At 44.1% G+C, this 22,595-nt stretch overlaps 1 protein-coding gene and 1 long non-coding RNA gene across 2 annotated transcripts in view; one reads left to right on the top strand and one right to left on the bottom strand.

Moving 5' to 3' along the window:
• GFRA4 (GDNF family receptor alpha 4) overlaps window positions 1-22,595 on the bottom strand; it is a 435,063-nt gene that overhangs the window by 346,352 nt on the left and 66,116 nt on the right. The window lies entirely within an intron of this gene.
• LOC130325803 (uncharacterized) lies at window positions 16,310-19,788 on the top strand. The gene is made up of 2 exons (XR_008870586.1): window positions 16,310-16,475; window positions 19,464-19,788. It is a non-coding gene; the product is annotated as an uncharacterized LOC130325803 (long non-coding RNA).

The following is a 22,595-nucleotide window of genomic DNA, read 5'->3' on the forward strand; positions in this document are numbered from 1 at the left end:
TGCTCTCCTCCTTTACCATGTTGATTCCCTTTATGTATTTAAAAGTCTCTATCATATCCCACCTGTCTCTACTTTCTTCTATACATGTTAAGGTCCTTTAACCTTTCCTGGTAAGTTTTATCCTGCAATCCACATGCTAGTTTAGTATCTTCTCTGAACTCTCTCTAGAGTATCTGTCACGATGCCGGCTGGCAGGAGGTGGATCCTCTGTGCCAGAGAGGGATAGCGAGGACCGTGCTAGTGGACCGGTTCTAAGACACTACTGGTTTTCACCAGAGCCCGCCGCAAAGCGGGATGGTCTTGCTGCGGCGGTAGTGACCAGGTCGTATCCACTAGCAACGGCTCACCTCTCTGGCTGCTGAAGATAGGCGAGGTACAAGGGAGTAGGCAGAAGCAAAGTCGGACGTAGCAGAAGGTCGGGGGCAGGCGGCAAGGTTCGTAGTCAGGGGAGATAGCAGAAGTTCTGGTACACAGGCTTTAAACACACAAAACGCTTTCACTAGGCACAAGGGCAACAAGATCCGGCAAGGAAGTGCATGGGAGGAGGATAGATATAGTCAGGGACCAGGTGGAAGCCAATTAAGCTAATTGGGCCAGGCACCAATCATTGGTGCACTGGCCCTTTAAGTCTCAGGGAGCTGGCGCGCGCGCGCCCTAGAGAGCGGAGCCGCGCGCGCCAGCACATGACAGCAGGGGACGGGAACGGGTAAGTGACCTGGGATGCGATTCGCGAGCGGGCGCGTCCCGCTGTGCGAATCGCATCCCCAACGGCCATGACAGAGCAGCGCTCCCGGTCAGCGGGACTGACCGGGGAGCTGCAGGGAGAAAGACGCCGTGAGCGCTCCGGGGAGGAGCGGGGACCCGGAGCGCTAGGCGTAACAGTATCTATATCCTTCTGGAGATACGGCCTCCAGTACTGCGCACAATACTCCAATTGAGGTCTCACCAGTGTTCTGTACAGCGGCATGAGCACTTCTCTCTTTCTACTGCTTATACCTCTCCCTATACATCCAAGCATTCTGCTAGCATTTCCTGCTGCTCTATTACATTGCCTTCCTACCTTTAAGTCTTCTGAAATAATTACTTCTAAATCCCTCTCCTCAGATACTGAAGTCAGGACTGTGTCAAATAATCTATATTCTGCCTGAGGGTTTTTACGCCCCAGGTGCATTATCTTGCACTTATCCACATTAAATTTCAGTTGCCAGAGTTCTGACCATTCTTTTAGTTTGCCTAAATCCTTTTCCATTTGGCGGATCCCTCCAGGAACATCAACCCTGTAACATATCTTTGTGTCATCAGCAAAAAGACACACCTTACCATCGAGACCTTTTGCAATATCGCTAATGAAGATATTAAACAATATTGGTCCCAATACAGATCCCTGAGGTCCCCACTGGTGACAAGACCTTGCTCTGAATATTCTCCATTGACTACATTGACTAAAGACTATCCGTCCCAGCAAAGCCTGTGAGGAACCTGCATCCCGGTTACCTCGAGAGACACTGTATACTTGTAAAGACTGTTGCATAAAAGTTCAAGTGTAAGTTCCCAGTTATCTCATAAAATCTGCTGTGGACATTCCGTTTATTATCCCTGCCGTTTGTGGGCCGGTTGGCGACAGGACCTCTAATACTAAGCAAACTTCACCCTGGCGTCACGACAAGTAAGGATTAATACCACCAGACCCTGTAATATCATTGCAACACCCCAGACAGGACAGCAAGACTCAAAATATATTAACCCCTTGGGGACGGAGCCCATTATGACCCTAAGGACGGGAGCATTTTTTGCAAATCTGACCACTGTCACTTTAAGCATTAATAACTCTGGGATGCTTTTACTTATAAATTAGATTCCAAGTTTGTTTTTTCGTGACATATTCTACTTTATGTTAGTGGAAAATTTTCGGCGATACTTGCATCCTTTCTTGGTGAAAAATTTGAAAATTTCATGAAAAATTTGAAAATTTTGCATTTTTCTAACTTTGAAGCTCTCTGTTTATAAGGAATATGGATATTCCAAATAAATGATATATTGATTCACATATACAATATGTCTACTTTATGTTTGCATCATAAAATTGATGAGTTTTTACTTTTGGAAGACACCAGAGGGCTTTAAAGTTCAGCAACAATTTTCCAATTTTTCACAACATTTTCAAAATCGGAATTTTTCAGGGACCAGTTCAGGTTTGAAATGGATTTGAAGGGTCTTCTGGTTAGAAATACCTGATAAATGACCCCATTATAAAAACTGCACCCCTCAAAGTATTCAAAATGACATTCAGTAAGTGTGTTAACCCTTTAGGTGTTTCACAGGAATAGCAGCAAAGTGAAGGAGAAAATTCAAAATCTTCATTTTTTACACTGGCATGTTCTTGTAGACCCAGTTTTTGAATTTTTACAAGGGGTAAAAGGAAAAAAATCCTCTCAAAATTTGCAACCCAATTTCTCTCGAGTAAGAAAATACCTCATATGTGTATGTCAAGTGTTCGGCGGGCGCAGTAGAGGGCTCAGAAGGGAAGGAGCGACAATGGGATTTAGGAGAGTGAGTTTTTCTGAAATGGTTTTTGGGAGGCATGTCCCATTTAGGAAGCCCCTATGGTGCCAGGACACCAAAAACCCCCACATTGCACACTATTATGGAAACGACACCCCTCAAGGAACGTAACAGGGGGTACGGTGAGCCTTAACACCCCACACGTGTTTGACAACTTTTTGTTAAAGTCGGATGTGTAAATGAAAAAATATATATTTTTCCACTAAAATGCTGGTTTTTCCCCAAATTTTACTTTTTTACAAAGGGTAATAGGAGAAAATGCCCCCCAAAATTTGTAACCCCATTTCTTCTGAGTATGGAAATACCCCATGTTTGGACATCAAGTGCACTGCGAGCGAACTACAATGCTCAGAAGAGAAGGAGCGCCATTGAGCTTTTAGAGAGATAATTTGTTTGGAATGGAAGTCGGGGGCCATGTGCATTTACAAAGCCCCCCGTGGTGCCAGAACAGTGGACCCCCCCACATGTGACCCCATTTTGGAAACTACACCCCTCACGGAATGTAATAAAGGGTACAGTGAGCATTTACACCCCACTGGTGTTTGTCAAATCTTTGGAACAGTGGGCTGTGCAAACAAAAAAATTTAATTTCTCATTTTCACAGACCACTGTTGCAAAAATCTGTCAGACCCCTGTGGGGGCGTAAATGCTCACTGTACCCCTTATTACATTCCGTGAGGGGTGTAGTTTCCAAAATGGGGTCACATGTGGGTATTTATTTTTTTGCATTTATGTCAGAACCGCTGTAAAATCAGCCACCCCTGTGCAAATCACCAATTTCGGCCTCAAATGTACATGGTGCGCTCTCACTCCTGAGCCTTGTTATGCGCCCGCAGAGTATTTTACGCCCACATATGGGGTATTTCCGTACTCAGAAGAAATTGTGTTACAAATTTTGGGGGGCTTTTTTTCCTTTTACCTCTTGTGAAAATAAAAAGTAAAGGGCAACACCAGCATGTTAGTGTAAAATTTTATTTTTTTTACACTAACATGCTGGTGTAGACTCCAACTTTTCCTTTTCATAAGGGGTAAAAGGAGAAAGAAAAAAAAAAAAAAATTTGTAGTGCAATTTCTCCCGAGTACGGAAATACCCCATATATGGCCCTAAACTGTTTCCTTGAAATACGACAGGGCTCCAAAGTGAGAGAGCACCATGCGCATTTGAGGACTAAATTAGGGATTGCATAGGGGTGGACATAGGGGTATTCTACGCCAGTGATTCCCAAACAGGGTGCCTCCAGCTGTTGCTAAACTCCCAGCATGCCTGGACAATCAGTGGCTGTCCGGAAATGCTGGGAGTTGTTGTTTTGCAACAGCTGGAGGCTCCGTTTTGGAAACACTGCTGTACAATACGTTTTTCATTTTTATTGGGGGGGGGGACAGTGTAAGGGGGTGTATATGTAGTGTTTTACTCTTTATTAGGTGTTATTGTAGTATAGTGTTTTTAGGGTACATTCACACTGGCGGGTTACGGTGAGTTTCTGCTAGGAATTTGCGCTGCGGCGAACAATTTGCCGCAGCTCATACTTGAAGCAGGAAACTTGCTGTAAACACGCCCATGTGAATGTACCCTGTACGTTCACATGGGGGGGGGGGGGGGGGGGCAAACCTCCAGCTGTTTCAAAACTACAACTCCCAGCATGCACAGTCTGTCAGTACATGCTGGGAGTTGTAGTTTTGCAACAGCTGGAGGCACACTGGTTGGAAAACCTTCAGTTAGGTTCTGTTACCTAACTCAGTATTTTACAACCAATGAGCCTCCAGCTGTTGCAAAACTACAACTCCCAGCATGCACGGTCTGTCAGTACATGCTGGGAGTTGTAGTTTTGAAACAGCTGGAGGCACACTGGTTGGAAAATACTGAGTTGGGTTCTGTTACCTAACTCAGTATTTTCCAACCAGTGTGCCTCCAGCTGTTGCAAAACTACAATTCCCAGCATATCTGATCACAGAAGGGCATGCTGGGAGATGTAGTTATGCAACAGCTGGAGGTACGCAACTACAACTCCCAGCATGCCAAGACAGCTGTTTTCTGTGTGGGCATGCTGGAATTTGTAGTTTTGCAACATCTGGAGTGCTACAATTTAGAGACCACTGAACAGTGATCTCCAAACTGTGGACCTTCAGATGTTGCAAAACTACAACTCCCAGCATGCCCAGACAGCAAACCGCTGTGTGGACATGCTAGGAGTTGTAGTTTTGCAAGATCTAGAGGCCAGTATAGAGATCACTGTGCAGTGGTCTCTAAACTGCAGACCTCCAGCTGTTGCAAAACTACAAATTCCAGCATGCCCACACAGCAAACAGCTGTCTGGGCATGCTGGGAGTTGTAGTTTTGCAACATCTGGAGGGCTACAGTCTAGAGACCACTATAGTGGTCTCAGACTGTAGCCCTCTAGATGTTGCTAGGCAACTACTCACCGGCTTCCGTCGCATCCGGGAGCCGTCCTCTTCTGCCGCACGCCGCCGCAGATCTCCGTCGCTCCGCTGCCTCCGGAGGGGTAAGTGGACTCCGGCGCAGCTCCTCTTCGTTTTCCCCGTTCTGCCCCACCTATTGTGGGAGGGCAGGACGGGGAAAACGAAAGTAAACCCCTCCGCCCCAGATCTGCTATTGGCGGTCGCGTCTAGACCACCAATAGCAGAGATAGGAGGGGTGGCAACTCTGCCACCTCACTCCTATCGCTTTAGGGGGATCGTGGGTGTCTTAGACACCCGCGATCCCCCTTCTATTCCGGGTCACCAGGTCACCATAGACCCGTAATGACCCGGAATCGGCGCAAATCGCAAGTGTTAATTCACTTGCGATTTGCGCCGATCGCCAACATGGGGGGGTCTAATGACCCCCCTGGGCATTTGCACGGGGTGCCTGCTGATAGATATCAGCAGTCACCCAGGCCCGATCCCCGCCCGGCGTGCGGCGGGGGCCGAAATTCCAACCGGCGTATGGATACGCCCTTCGTCCCCAACAGGTTAAAGGGGTTCTCCAGAGATAAAAAGTTATCTGTGAATCAACTGGTACCAGTAGGTTTTGTAGATTTGTAAGCCTTTTAGTACTTATTGGCAGCTGTATGCCCTGGAGAAAGTCATGTAGTCCTTCCAGTCATACATGGTACTCTCTGCTGCCACCTCTGTCCGTGTCAGGAATTTTTCCAGACCAGGAGCTAATTACCATAAGGCTATGTTCATATATACAATGTCCGCACAGAAAATCTCTGTCTGGACATTGCTCCTGACAGCGGAGCGCCAACAGAACATGACGGCACTAGGACCGTTCGTCTCATAGACGGCAATGCATTTCTGTGCAGTGTCTGCAAAAAAAAATAGACATAGTCTATTCTTTCTGTGGACACCGGAATTTCCGTCCCAGATGTTCCCAGTGTGAAATTCCATCGTGTGAACCTAGCCTAACAAACCTCTCCTGCTCTGAAGAGTTCCTGACACAGACAGAGGTGGCAGCAGAGAGCACTTTCTGACTGGAAAGACTACCTGACTTCCACAATGAATGAGTACTGAAAGAAATTTTTTCGAGATTTTTACAGAAGTAATTTACAAACTTGTATAATTTTCTGGCACTAGTTTTTTTTTTTCTCTAGAGAACCCCTGTAATATATTATAAGAGATTAGAATCCATCGATGTCCGGGGGAAAAAAGCAATGGAGTCTCAGCACGGTTAAAAGCCTCACATGTAGACTTGTAGGTTAAAGGGGTACTCCAGCTCTAAGACATCTTATCCCCTATCCAAAGGATAGGGGATAAGAAGTCTGACCGCGGGGGTGCCGACCACGTGACGTCACGACTCCGCCCCGTGTGACGTCACGCCCCACCCCCGCTATGCAAGTCTATGGGAGGGGGCGTGACGGCCGTCACGCCCCCTCCCATAGACTTGCATAGCGGGGGCGGGGCGTGACATCACTATACTCCAGCCCCATGGTCGGCACCCGGCAGTTTGTGAGCTGGCAGCGCGGCATGCAGCTCAAAGAGGTGGGTGCCGAATGCAAGATTGCGGGGGTCCCCAGCGACGGGACCCCCGCGGTCAGACATATGTCTTAGGGCCGGAGTACCCCTTTAAGGAAAATGCAGTGAGTTAAACTATTAATAAATTCCACAATAGAACACAAGAAAAAGAAGAAACCAGAGAAGAAAGAAGAGATAAAAACAGAGAATAGAACTGACTAAGCTATTTGGGAAATCCATAACACCTGACTAAAGTGTGACCAAAAAACAAGAACCTTAAAAGAAGAATGGCCAGGGGGGGGAAGTAAGCTAGCATAGGGCCTCTATACTTAAAATAGATTACATGTGATGGTATAAGCCAGAATTTGTAAGACGTCCCTTTGTTTTTGTTGACATGGACCCAATAATATCCTCATACAACCCCAAATGGAACCCATAAGGCCTTGGATCCGCATGAACTCCCTTCAAATTCCCTTAAGCATACTGATATATTGTAAAGCACAGACAACATATATGGAGATGTTTATGTCTGTATATATTTTGGCTCAGAGATTTATACTGGAAATGTGATATACATGGTTAAAGGGGTACTCACGTGGAAAAGGTGTTTTTTTTTTGTTTTTGTTTTTTTTTAATCAAATGGTGCCAGAAAGTTAAAAAGATTTGTAAATCACTTCTATTAAAAAATCTTAATCCTTACAGTACTTTTTAGGGGCTGTATACTAAAGAGAAATCCAAAAAAGAAATGCATTTCCTCTGATGTCATGACCACAGTGCTCTCTGCTGACCTCTGCTGTCCATTTTAAGAACTGTCCAGAGCAGGAGAAAATCCCCATAGCAAACATATGCTGCTCTGGACAGTTCCTAAAATGGACAGCAGAGGTCAGCGGAAAGGACTGTGGTCATGACATCAGAGGAAATGCATTTCTTTTTTGGATTTCTCTTTAGGATACAGCCCCTAAAACGTACTGGAAGGATTAAGACTTTTTAATAGAAGTGATTTACAAATCTGTTTAACTTTCTGGCACCAGTTGATTTAAAAAAGAAGTTTTCCATGGGAGTACCCCTTTAAGTAAAGCGGTGAAAAAAAACAATAAATAAAAAAAAAAAAAAAAAAAAAACAATATTGTTGGTTACCCAGGATAATATAAGTATAAACCATAGGGGTAACACACCCAATTATTTTTTTTTAGCTTTTATAATATTTTCTATCCTTGTAAAAGAACATTTCCCTATTATAAGCCAAGGAGAACTAGAGGATAAGCAGCGTACAGTATATCTTATCTACGTTACGGAATTTGAAGCTAAATACACTGACAACCTCCGGTGTTATCTGTGCAGAAAATAGGGAACAAACAAATAGTTCATAGGATGCACCTGATTTGCCAGTTAATGAGATTTAGCTTGTTCACAAAACCCCATTATTGTACCAAACAGCTGCTTCCCGTAGAGTCTGCGGCCATCAAACCTACTGCATGTGTTGTGCCTCGGTTACTGAGCAAAAACATCATATCATATTCAACAACCTACAGACAGTAACTGGACTGACCATACATGGACGAGAAAGTTAGGCACTAGAAGGACTGACCATATGTGGAAGAGCAAGTGGGGCACTAGAAGGACTGATCATATGTGGAAGAGCAAGTGGGGCACTAGAAGGACTGACCATACGTGGGCGAGCAAGTGGGGCACTAGAAGGACTGATCATATGTGGAAGAGCAAGTGGGGCACTGGAAGGACTGACCATACGTGGACGAGAAAGTGGGGCACTAGAAGGACTGACCATAGGTTGACGAGAAAGGGGAGCATTAGAAGGACCCATCATATGTGGAAGAGAAAGTGGGGCACTGGAAGGACTGACCATATGTGGAAGAGAAAGGGGAGCATTAGAAGGACCCATCAAATGTGTAAGAGAAAGTGGGGAACTAGAAGGACTGACCATATGTGGAAGAGCAAGTGGAGCCCTTGGAGGACTGATCATATGTAGAGAAGAAAGTGGGGCACTTGGAGGACTGATCATCTGTGTAAGAGAAAGTGGGGTATTAGAAGGACTGACCATATGTGGAATATAAAGTGGGGCACTAGAAGCACTGATCATATGTGGAAGAGAAAATGGGGCACTAGCAGGACTGACCATATGTGGAAGAGCAAGTGGGGCACTAGAAGGACTGACCATATGTGGAAGAGCAAGTGGGGCACTAGAAGGACTAACCATACGTGGATGAGAAAGTGGAGCATTAGAAGGACCCATCATATGTGGAAGAGAAAGTGGGGCACTGGAAGGACTGACCATATGTGGAAGAGCAAGTGGGGCACTGGAAGGACTGACCATACGTGGACGAGAAAGTGGGGCACTAGAAGGACTGACCATAGGTGGACGAGAAAGGGGAGCATTAGAAGGACCCATCATATGTGGAAGAGAAAGTGGGGCACTGGAAGGACTGACCATATGTGACAGATATAGTGGGGCACTAGAAGGACTGACCATAGGTGGACGAGAAAGGGGAGCATTAGAAGGACTGACCATATGTGGAAGAGCAAGTGAGGCACTAGAAGGACTGATCATATGTGGAAGAGAAAGGGGAGCATTAGAAGGACCCATCAAATGTGTAAGAGAAAGTGGGGCACTAGAAGGACTGACCATATGTGGAAGAGCAAGTGGAGCCCTTGGAGGACTGATCATATGTAGAGAAGAAAGTGGGGCACTTGGAGGACTGATCATCTGTGTAAGAGAAAGTGGGGTACTAGAAGGACTGACCATATGTGGAATATAAAGTGGGGCACTAGAAGGACTGATCATATGTGGAAGAGAAAATGGGGCACTAGAAGGACTGACCATATGTGACAGATATAGTGGGGCACTAGAAGGACTGACCATATGTGACAGATATAGTGGGGCATTAGAAGGACTGACCATATGTGACAGATAAAGTGGGGCACTAGGAGGACTGACCATATGTGGAATATAAAGTGGGGCACTAGGAGGACTGACCATATGTGGAAGAGAAAATGGGGCACTGACCATGTTGGTCGGCGCTCGGATCCACAGAGCAGTCCGACTTCCAGCCTGCAGGAGATGCAACAGATCACGATCACGCGACTAACTACTGCTACTTTATCACTGGGTGATTATTAGTGTTGGGCGCGAATATTCGCATTTTGAATTTTTATGGCGAATATCACAAATTCGCGAATTCACAAATATTGCGAATATATTTGCTATATATTCGAAATTGCGAATATTCGCTTTTTTCTGCATATGCGCATATTCCTTCTTTTCACTTGTGGGCCAATTAGAATGATGCAAATACACTTGTCAGAGGTTATCAACAACATCCCTAGCAACCAATAGTAAAGTGGCCCACCCCCTCACTGTTTTTTTCCTCAAATACGCGAATATTCACATATGCGAATATGCGAATTTGCGAATATAACAAATACGCCGAATTCGCGAATATAGAACTAATATTTGGCTGCAGTGTGGCAGTGGTGGAGAAGCGGGGAGGGTGAGTATAGCTTTTTTTTTGTTTGTTCCTTTTTTTCTACCTGCTTTAGCGCAATTAAACATAAGAGTTATTCCCAGATTTCTCCTTGATTTTTCGGCACTGTTATTTGAGCACTATACGTCACTATTATTTGGGTACAGTCACTGCCCTGTTCCTGAACTTTTCGAAGTGTTTTCATGTTCTTTTCCCCGAGCCTGCCTGCCTTTCCTCTGGTTGCTCAGGTTTCCTCCCTCCCACACTCTAACAATGTACTTAGATTAACAGCTTCTTATTAAATTGAGCTTTCTGTCTTGTGTATTAGCCTGAGACAGGGAAATTAGATTGTGAAGCCCACTGGGTCAAGAGGCTGAGATGAGTAAATACATTCATTTATACAATTAACAGGGAAAAACAGATACATTCTGACTGATGTGAATACACGTCAATGAACACAAAGGGGAATTTAGGGTAAAATGTATTGATGACTTATCCTCAGATTAACCCATCAATATCCTAACTGACACCCGGTACCACCTTCCAATCATTTGTATGCCAGAGCCATGTTGGCAGCATATACGGGGCACATAGTCAGAAGCTGACAGCTCCAAACATTGTGTAGTGGCCAAGCTTGGTTACTGCAGGTCAGCTTCTATTAAAGTGAATGACAGCTGAGGCTGCAATAACCAAGCACAGCCACTGTAGACTATATGGCGCTCTCTACTGATTGTTCTCTTTATATGCTGGCAGCATAGTTTAAGTGCAGTTACTGGGTTTCGGCACCCCAACAATCAGATATTAATTACCTATCCTGATAGGACAGGAGTGAGCACAGAGGAGTGCTAGTCCCGCCCTCACTTCCTGGACTTTGTCCTATGCCTGTGCTTCAGCTGGGACAAAGATGATGCTGTAGCCAGACAGGATTATGTTCTGGATGGTTTGGGGACCCCTAGTGATCTTTTTTTTTATAAGCCAAGATTACTATAAAAAGGAGATAACATTTTTTTTATAAAGTTTAATGTTTTTTTTCAAGATGTGCAACATATAAAAAGTGTTTGATTCAGACAGTGCCCATTTAAGCCTTCCAGTACTTATCAGCTGCTGTATGCTCCACAGGATCACGGGTTGTGTAATTCTTTCCAGTCTGACCACTGTGCTCTCTGCTGCCACCTCTGTCTCTGTCAGGAACTGTCCGAAGCAGGAGAGGTTTGCGCTGGAGATTTGCTCCTGCTCTGGACCGATCCTGACGTGGACAGAGGTGGCAGCAGAGAGCACTGTGGTCAGACTGGAAATAACTACACAAATTCCTCTGGAGCATACAGCAGCTGAGAAATACTGGAAGGATTAAATGAGCACTGTAAGTATCAAAAAATGGGTAATTTACAAATCAGTATAACTTATAAATAAAAATTAATAAATAATAATAATAATTACTATATACAGTGGGACAAAAAAGTATTTAGTCAGCCACCAATTGTGCAAATTCTCCCACTTAAAAAGATGAGAGAGGCCTGTAATTTTCATCCTAGGTATAGTCTGATTTTTAAAGAATTTATTTGCACCTTAGGTATTGTCTGATTTTTAAAGAATTTATTTCGAAATTATGGTGGAAAATACGTATTTGGTCAATAACAAAAGTTCATCTCAATACTTTGTTATATACCCTTTGTTGGCAATGACAGAGGTCAAACATTTTCTGTAAGTCTTCACAAGGTTTTCACACACTGTTGCTGGTATTTTGGCCCATTCCTCCATGCAGATCTCCTCTAGAACAGTGATGTTTTGGGGCTGTCGCTGGGCAACACAGAAAGAGAAAAGGAACAGGGAACCAGGCGCTGCTTCTTCTAGAAAGTATTTCAAAGTGCAAGATGGTATAATAACCAAAGAGCTTTTATTGTGCAAATACATACAAGATTATGATGTGTTTCGGGGCAGGCTTGCCCCTTCCTCAGACAACCTAGTGGACTAAAGGCACCAGCATGCCTTATATAACCCAAAATGGGGGATAACAAGGTCAAGGGGCAGGGATACATGATGTCACTTCCATTGTTTATTAATTGTACCACACGCTTTGTAATCTACCTCTTGGAGTGCCCATGTGGATTACAATATGTGGGTTGGATGACCCAATGTTTCAGAGGCAGAATTAGTAAACACTGCAGCAACACAAACCTGGGTTTCACGCTACAGAGTGTCTCTTGGCACCTAACCACACACCATCAGTCAAATTTTAATTGTATCAAACTAGTAGCAATTGAGAGTATTCCTACGAAGAACCCCCAGAGATATGATTTATTAAGAAAAAGGAAGAACTTTTGGATATTTAAACTTCATACTCTTATGCCTTCTGGTTAGAATGAGATGGTAGAGAGCTCACTCTGACAATGCAATTTTTCCATCTGTGTTCTCCAAGACCTTCAAATGCTTCTTATGAGGCCACTCCTTCGTTGCCCGGGTGGTGTTTTCGGGATCAATGTCATGCTGAAAGACCCAGCCACATTTCATCTTCAATGCCCTTGCTGATGGAAGGAGGTTTTCACTCAAAATCTCATGATACATGGCCCCATTCATTCTTTCCTTTACACAGGTCAGTCGTCCTGGTCCCTTAGCAGAAAAACAGCAGGTATGGTGTTCTTTGGATGCAACTCAGCATTCTTTCTCCTCCAAACATGACGAGTTGAGTTTTTATCAAAAAGTTCTACTTTGGTTTCATCTGACCATATGACATTCTCCCAATACTCTTCTGGATCATCCAAATGCTTTCTAGCAAACTTCAGACGGGCCCAGACATGTACTGGCTTAAGCAGGAGCATACGTCTGGCACTGCATGATTTGAGTCCCTGGCGGCATAGTGTGTTACTGATGGTAGCCTTGGTTACTTTGGTCCCAGCTCTCTGCAGGTCCTTCAATTGCTCCCCCTGTGTGGTTCTTGAATTTTTGCCCACCGTTCTTGTGATCATTTTGACAACACGGGGTGAGATCTTGCCTGGAGACCAAGATCGAGGGAGATTAGCAGTGGTCTTGTATGTCTTCCATATTCTAATAATTGCTCCCACAATTGATTTCTTCACACCAAGCTGCTTGCCTATTGCAGATTCAGTCTTCCCAGCCTGGTGCAGGTCTACAATTTTGTTTCTGGTGTCCTTCGACAGCTCTATAGTGGAGTTTGGAATGTGACTGTTTGAGGTTGTGGACAGGTGTCTTTTATACTGATAACAAGTTCAAACAGGTAACAAGTGGAGGACAGAGGAGACTCTTAACCCCTTAAGGACCAAGGACGTACAGGTACGTCCTTGGTCCTGCTCCAGTGATATAACGCAGGGTTACACGGTAACCCCGCATCATATCACGGCGGGCCCGGCATCATAGGGAAGCCGGGACCCGCTGCTAATAGCGCGCAGCGCTGATCGCGGCGCCGTGCGCTATTAACCCCTTAGCCGCGCGCTCAGAGCTGAGCCGCGTGGCTAAAAGCGAAAGTGAAAGCTGCCGGTTAACTCAGTGGGCTGTTCGGGATAGCCGCGGTGAAATCGCGGCATCCCGAACAGCTTACAGGACAGCGGGAGGGCCCCTACCTGCCTCCTCGCTGTCCGATCGCCGAATGACTGCTCAGTGCCTGAGATCCAGGCATGAGCAGTCATGCGGCAGAATCATCGATCACTGGTTTCCTATGAGAAACCAGTGATCAATGATAAAGATCAGTGTGTGCAGTGTTATAGGTCCCTATGGGATAACAATGATCATTATAAGAGATCAGTGTGTGCAGTGTTATAGGTCCCTATGGGATAACAATGATCAGTGTGTGCAGTGTTATAGGTCCCTATGGGAGCTATAACACTGCAAAAAAAAAGTGAAAAAAAAAAAGTGAATGAATATCATTTAACCCCTCCCCTATTAAAAGTTTGAATCATCCCCCTTTTCCAATAAAAAAAAAAAAAAGTGTAAATAAAAATAAACATATATGGTATCACCGCGTGCGGAAATGTCAGAATTATAAAAATATATTATTAATTAAATCGTTCGGTCAATGGCGTCCGCGCCAAAAAATTCCAAAGTTCAAAATAGTGCATTTTTGGTCACTTTTTATATCATTTAAAAATGAATAATAAATAAGTCCTATCAATGCAAAAATGGTACCGTTAAAAACTTCATATCACGGCGCAAAAAATGAGCCCTCATACCGCCCCATACACTGAAAAATAACAAAGTTATAGGGGTCAGAAGATGACAATTTTAAACGTATTAATTTTCCTGCATGTAGTTATGATTTTTTCCAGAAGTATGACAAAATCAAACCTATATAAGTAGGGGATCATTTTAATCGTATGGATCTAAAGAATAATGATAAGGTGTCATTTTTTACCGAAAAATGTACTACGTAGAAACGGAAGCCCCCAAAAGTTACAAATTGGCGTTTTTTTTTTTCAATTTTGTCGCACAAAGATTTTTTTTCCATTTCACCATAGATTTTTGTGTAAAATGACTGACGTCATTACAAAGTAGAATTGGTGGCGCAAAAAATAAGCAATCATATGGATTTTTAGGTGCAAAATTGAAAGAGTTATGATTTTTTAAAGGCAAGGAGCAAAAAACGAAAATGCAAAAACGGAAAAACCCCCGGTCCTTAAATGGTTAAAGAACACATCTTGTATATATTCTACCTGCTTAGTATAGTAAACTAATGATGTATCTGTGCAGAGTATTTGGAGCTGTAATTGCCAGACAGGGTAATAAAATCTTCAGCCCCATATTTTGCAGACATGGTTGTAGTGGCACTTTGTATATGCAGAATGCATTACTATCACACTCACACATAAGTTGTAATAAATAAACAGCAGAATGTTATTCTTTATTAATACGTCCTTATGAATAATTTCCGTGATGACGGTCTTGCCTGCTCTTCTTATAGTTGCGCAGTATGAGCCGCGTTTTACCTGGGGGTATGGATAGAGTTTTCAATAATACAAATACAATCAGTTCTTTCCACAGCTCGCAGCACAGTGTAAAGCGCTCGAGGCGCAGTCTGACTGGTACCCAAGAGAGACTAGGACAAGATACACAAGACGTACGATTCTTCAAGTAAACAATTTATCTTCAGACTTTGTTGTTTTTTTTTTGTTTTTTTTTGCAGCAGACTTTTATTGAATCTTTGTATTATATCAGTGGTCTCCTTGTTCTCATATCCCCACCTCATATCCTGTCCTCATATCCAAACCTCATATCACAACCTCATATCCTGACCTTGTATCCTAACCTCATATTGCCGCCTCGTATACTTTCCTTATATCCTGTCCTCATATCCCGACCCCATATTCTGTCCTCATATCCCGACTTCATATCACAACCTCATATTCTGACCTTGTATCCAAATCTCATATTGCGTCCTTATATCCTTTCCTTATATCCTGTCCCCATATCTCGTCCTCATATCCTGTCCTCATATCCCGTCCTCATATCCTGTCCTCATATCTCGTCCTCATATCCCGTCCTCATATCTCGTCCTCATATCCTGTCCTCATATCCCGTCCTCATATCTTGTCCTCATATCTCGTATTCATATCCTGTCCTCATATCACAACCTAATATCCCGTCCTTATATCCTTTCCTTATATCCTGTCATCATACCCGACCTCATTTCCTGTTCTTATATCCTGTCCTCATATTCCGTTCTCATATTTCGTCCTAATATCCCATCCTCATATCCCAACCTCATATTCTGTCCTCATATCCCAACCTCATATTCTGTCCTCATATTTCGTCCTCATATCCCGACTCTGTATCCTGCCTTTGTATTCCGATCTCATATCCCATCCTCTTATCCTGTCCCCATATCTCATCCTCATATCCTGTCCTCATATCTCGTCCTCATATCCCGTCCTCATATCCTGTCCCCATATCTCGTCCTCATATCCCGTCCTCATATCCTGTCCTCATATCTCGTATTCATATCCTGTCCTCATATCCCGTCCTCATATCACAACCTAATATCCCGTCCTCATATCCTTTCCTTATATCCTGTCATCATACCCGACCTCATATCCTGTTCTTATATCCTGTCCTCATATTCCGTTCTCATATTTCGTCCTAATATCCCATCCTCATATCCCAACCTCATATTCTGTCCTCATATCCCAACCTCATATTCTGTCCTCATATTTCGTCCTCATATCCCGACTCTGTATCCTGCCTTTGTATTCCAATCTCATATCCCATCCTCTTATCCTGTCCCCATATCTCATCCTCATATCCTGTCCTCATATCCCATCCTCTTATCCTGTCCTTATATCCTGTCCTCATATCTTTAAAGGACCTGTGATGTGGTTGTATCGGGCGAAAAAAAAAGGGCCACAAATAGAAGGGGCGTGGCTTGTGGAGGGTGTGGCTTGCAACCTGGACCAGAAGATGCAGGGTGGAGCTTGTGGAGTAAGGTAGTGGAAGTCCCATAAATAAAACAAAACAGACCTTGTCAAATGGGGGAGTGTTAGTGTTAATATCTATCCTATATTTTTAGCTGACACATAAGTAACATGTGTACCAAGTATCAAAAAAATATATTTAGCCAATTGGAAGTGAGGCTGAAACATACATACATACATACATACATACATACATACATTGGGGGTTTATCAAAACCTGTCGAGAGGAAAAGTAGCTGAGTTTCCCATAGCAACCAATCAGATCGCTACTTTCATTTTTAACAAGGCCTCTGCAAAATGAAAGAAGCGATCTGATTGGTTGCTATGGGCAACTGGTCAACTTTTCCTCTGGACAGGTTTTGACAAATCTCCTCCATTGAGTTTTATATACCGTATTTTTCGCCGTATAAGACGCACTTTTTCTTCCCCAAAACTGGGGGGAAAAAGTCGGTGCGTCTTATACGGCGAATACACCCCTATGGCGGCGGTCCCTGCGGCCATCAACGGCCGGGACCCGCGGCTAATACAGGACATCACCGATCGCGGTGATGCCCTGTATTAACCCTTCAGACGCGGCGATCAAAGCTGACCGCCGCGTCTGAAGGGAAAGTGACACTAACCCGGCTGCTCAGTCGGGCTGTTCAGGACCGCCGCGATTTCACCGCGGCGGTCCCGAACAGCCCGACTGAATAGCCGGGTTAGTGCTTACAGGACACCGGGAGGGACCTTACCTGCCTCCTCGGTGTCTTCTCCGTTCAGGGATCCCCTGTATGGCCGGCGCTCTCCTTCCTCGTCATCACGTCGTCGCGTACGTGCGTAACGACGGGATGGCGGCGACGGAGAGCGAGGATACCCGGCCGGCAGCAGAGACGTTCCGGAGCGACGGCGACACGGCGACAGCGATGGAGCGACATCCAGGGCAGCGGTGACGGGTCCGGAGCGGCGGGGACACGTGAGTATTACCTCCTATGCAGTGGTCTTCAATCTGCGGACCTCCAGATGTTGCAAAACTGCAACTCCCAGCATGCCCGGACAGCCAACGGCTGTCCGGGCATGCTGGGAGTTGTAGTTTTGCAACATCTGGAGGTCCGCAGGTTGAAGACCACTATTGGGTTCAAAATCTTTATTTTTAGATTTTGCCCCTAAAAATTGGGTGCGTCTTATACGCCGGTGCGTCCTATAGGACGTAAAATACGGTATTTAGAATATGTACCCTTAGGGGGAACTGGTGCTCAGTCAGCAATCTCAAAAAGTGCTGATCAAGGGTTTTCAGGGGCTACTGATTCTCTTTGTGGAAAATTGGAAGTCTTACAGGTCATACAGTGCCCCCTGGGAAAAATATGGTATGCAAATTAGCTTTTCACTAGAAGAAACAAAGCTGCCTGTCTGTGATAAGTCTATGGAGCCGTCCAGTGGGACTGAGATTTCTTTGAGCCAGGTGGTGAAGTATTGAGACCCCAACTGATCAAAACTTTTAACATGTCTCTTTGACATGTCAACGTTTTTTTTTTTTACAATGACAAGGACACCCATCAGTTGTCAGAGGTGCTCGAGGCCTGCTGTGACCCGGCTATTAACACAGACAGGCTATGGCTGACTATACCAATAGAGCACTGATCTAATAGCTCAATGTAAGGGCAGCACCGAAGACAACAGCTGCAAAAAGTTTGTGTGTTCTCCCCGTGTTTGCCTGGGTTTCCTCCAGGTACTACGATTTCCTCCTACACTCTAAGAAACACCCCAATAGGTCAATGGGGACATGGGCCAATTTGAGTGAACAGTGTACAGTGGTCCCTCAACATACAATGGTAATTCGTTCCAAACGACCCATCGTTTGTCGAATCCATCGTATGTTGAGGGATCCGTGCAATGTAAAGTATAGGAAGTTATACTCACCTGTCCCCGCCGCTCCGGACCAGGTCCTCACCTCTCCCGATGCTGTTCCAGGAGCTCCCGATGCTGTCCCGCTGCTCCGGTGTCTTCTTTGCGATCCTCTGGTGTCTTGCGCATCTTCTGCAGGGTCCGGGCCTTGCTTTCCGGTGACGTTATTCCGCTGATGCGCCGGCGTGGTGTGCGTAGTGACGTAATAACGACGCCGGAAAGCAAGGCCCGGACCCTGGAGAAGATGCGCAAGACACCGGAGGATCACAAAGTGGACCCGGAGCATCGGGAATAGGTAAGTGAACCTGCTGGGGCACATTACACTGCTATCCGACATCAGCTTAAGCATTTTGCGCTGTCGGATAGCAGTTAATGCAATGGCCCTGACATATAAAAGCATCGTATGTCGATGCTGACATCGACATGCGATGGCCTCTGAGAGGCCATCGTATGTCGATTTTATCATATGTCGGGGCCATCGTAGGTCGGGGGGGTTACTGTACAACGCTGCAAAATATGTGTGCGCTTTATAAATAAAGATTTATTTATTTAATGCATATGACTATATTGAGCTATATAAACAATCAAATGATTTTTAAGCATTTAAGCTAAAAAGTGGGCAAAAATTGAAAACACCCCTTATCTCAAAAATAAAAAATGGAAACAAAAAATTAATAAATAACAAAAAATATTTGGAACTGCCGTTTGCAGAATGGTCTGAATCATAATCTTTTGACATTTCTGATGCTAAATCGTCAACAGCGTAAATGCTTAAAAATTGTAAATGCCAACATTTCAGATTTTTTGTCATAGCACACCCCAGAAAAAAAATGATAAAGTGAGCAAAAGTCAAAACTATGCAAAATTGGTACTGGAAAAAAACGACAACTCCCTGGGACTTTCTTTGCCTCAAGCAGCAGAGAGGCTAGATTAACCCCGAAAAGAAAAGATTGTGGGAGGCAAAACCCGTCTTCATAGCTTTAAAATACAGATGGCAATATAACATTTCTGCCTTTTTTTCCCCAAAAACCACATGCAAGACACAAGAATCACCTTTTCATATGCTGCTGGATCTAAAATGTTCATGTATGGTGACAGGAGTGCCTTTAAGGTACAACATGACCCAATATTTTCTCTTAATTTACATATGGTTTAATTCCTGTCCTGGGAGGTTCTATAGGTCAAAGCTTGCTGAAGGGTACATGCCAAAAGCCGTGTCCATCGTGACCAGCGGGGCCGAGAAGCACTGAATGTCTCAAGACAAAGGGTCAGACCTTTCTGCAGAAAAGAGCAAGGAATTATGGGCTGAAGGACACAACACCATGGAGACGTTCACGGAAGGAGCACGAGCGCTGCACAATAAATGAGTACTGTGGTGATGGTTGTGCTGATACATTGAGTTACCTACAATTTTCAGAGTCATTTTCTTTCCATGCTGAAAGGAAAGAGTAGAGCGCCTCCAATATAACACAGTTAATAAAGTTATTATTCAAAGATGACACGTCTGCAGGCAACTTGATTTATTTGTTGTCTTCTGTAATTTGACACACTTCCTTGGATTTTCTCTCGGCGCAAAATATCTTTTTTTTGAAGAGAGGATGGGGAAGAGTGTGCTCAGAATGGTGTTAAATTAATAGATAAAAAAAGGTAATATTCTTATAGAACCCAGTGATGAGGTGCCCAGAATGCTTATACTTATGTAGGGAAGAGGGGCACGTACATTCAGCATGGTTAAAAAAAAAAAAAATGTTGGAAGTAAGAAGGAAAGACATTGATGCGCTGACTCTGGATTCTTGCAGAAGTTTTTTTTTTTTTTTTTTTTTGGGGGGGGGGGGGGGGGGTGGACAGGTAAGGTGCATGGAATTCATAACAATCCCAGTATCCACCAACACAAGGGTATAAATACCACATATAGTAGGTAGACTATGCAGCCGCCCAATCGTGCATGGAATCCCCCCTGATCCCAGTAGCCAGAAAGAAAAGGGTATAAATATAATATAGGTAGACCATGTAGCTGCCCAATCCTGCATGGAATTCATCCTAATCCCAGCACATGGCAACACAAGGGTGTAAATGCCATTTAAGTAGATCACGGTGCTCCTCAATTCTGCATGGAATCCAACACAATACCACAATCCTGCACATATTTCACTACAATTCTAATATCCACCAACAAAAAGGTGTATCTGAAATGCTGGATCTGAGCACTTCCGGCAGTACATACAGGTGGGTGCTGCATGCTAGATTGCGGGGGTCCTCAGCGGAGGGACCCCTGCGATCAGACATCTTATCCCCTAACCTTTGGATAGGGAATAAGATGTCTTGGGGCTGGAGTACCCCTTTAAACATTTTCTTTTGTCATCTACTAGGGTCATTCTGCCTCATATGACCAGAATTTAGAAAGAAATGACCTAATGCTATCCTGGAAACAGGCCATTTTTGGAAGAGTATTGTTGCCTAGCTTTAGCTTTTATAAAAAATGCGTCTCCTGAAACACAAACCATATCAGCTACATATAAGATACATCACATAGCATGGAGCTCAAGACAGGGACTTTCCCAGCACCATGTTGTGTAACCACTTTTTACCATGTTCTAACAACAACAAACGGTAAATAAAAGAACATATACTGTATATACAGGGTTAAAGCCCTTACTTGATGCCTCAAATCCTACTCTACAAATGTTTGCATTAGTTTTCCTGGAACTTATTCATGGCTCCCCAGAAGCCCAAAGCAACAGAAGCCATCACTTTTACAGTAGACAAGAAAACATTATTTCACGAAGACAAAGAAGTCAACAAATCGGAGCCTGAATACAGAATTTTAGGATGCATCATAATAGATTCAACATAGGAGTATGGGATTCCCCAAGAATAAGAAACTTTTTTCAGGAGTTCCTCCATAGTCATAACCAAGTAAATGTTGGTGACAAAATGAGAGCTCAGATCTGTGCAACCAATGATGTCCTTAGCAATCTATAGAGGTGATCCATGGTAGGCTGCCATGACTGCCATGACATTTCTGCCTGCTAAAGGACGGCTTTAAATAATATTACTGTATCGAGGCTTTATATTTTAGGTGCATATAGAAGAAAGCATAGGTGGAACTGGACGGGAATCGGTGACATTTTTAATGGACTCTTTTTTTCAGTATATGTGATGCCGATGCCTCCGTATCTCAATAATAATGGACATATAATGGACATATTATCCCCATAAAGCTTTTCCTTTTTTTCCTTTTTAATGAAGACGTCATTAGCATTACGATTTTGGTGCAATTAACGGAAGCTTTTAATGCCTCGCTGCGACATATTGGTGAAATTGGTAATGGTCTGCACGCATAATAAATCCGGCAGATTTCTGTATGAGTTCATTAAAAGGCCAACGAAATGCAGAGAGAGACCACGACTTAAAAGCTTTAATGTCCGACGGGGTTGCTATGGATTTTATCGCACACGTCCGCTACTTCCAGCCCCTTATTAAATACGTCTTTCTGGCGTTTTCATAGAAATAAAACAATTAGCAGTTCTGTGAAACAGACATAATGGTCGCTTTTTTTTGCCCCTTTAATATAAAGTTTGCAGTGGAAATCTGGACAAAATGTCCCCATAAATCGTCTTAATTGAGGACACAAAAAGAACACCCGGGTATTAGGGTTTAACCTTTTTATGGCCAAGGTTGTTTATATTTTTCTGACCATTATAATTTAGCATTAAAGAGTTTTTTTTTCACTATAATTACCATTAATTTACTATAATTTTCTAAATTGGTTTAGTCCTAAAAGCATCTCAGAAGTAGGAGATTAGGTGAATGTTGGCTGAAGCGTACTTGACTGAAGATTTGTGGAGTTCTAGATGGACAACATAACTTCTTCTTTATGGATCAGAACCCTCATGCAGTAAGGTTCTTAAAAAATATGGAAAAGCTTTTGAAACCATCGTATGTTGAGGGAACACTGACACTATAAATGAAGGCACACAGACAGATGCTCAATGATACTCACATGTCCCCGCCACTCCGGCCTGTCAATTGATCGCTCCTCTGCTGCTGTATCCCTACGTCACCGCTGCCCTGCACCATTGCTCTCCCTCACCATCGTCACGTCGCCGCTCCCACCGCCGCTATTGGACGACGGGGCGGTGAGAGCAGTGATGTGATGATGGCAATGGAGAAAGACTGCGCAGGGCAGGGCCAGCATAGGAGCGGCGAACTGACGGGCCGGATCGACGGGGACATGTAAGTATCATTGAGGGTGTCACGTGGAGCACATTAAACGGCTATTCGGCAGGAGCTGAAGCAGTTA

This window comes from Hyla sarda, chromosome 1 (assembly GCF_029499605.1).
Source record: "Hyla sarda isolate aHylSar1 chromosome 1, aHylSar1.hap1, whole genome shotgun sequence".
Classification (NCBI taxonomy): domain Eukaryota; kingdom Metazoa; phylum Chordata; class Amphibia; order Anura; family Hylidae; genus Hyla; species Hyla sarda.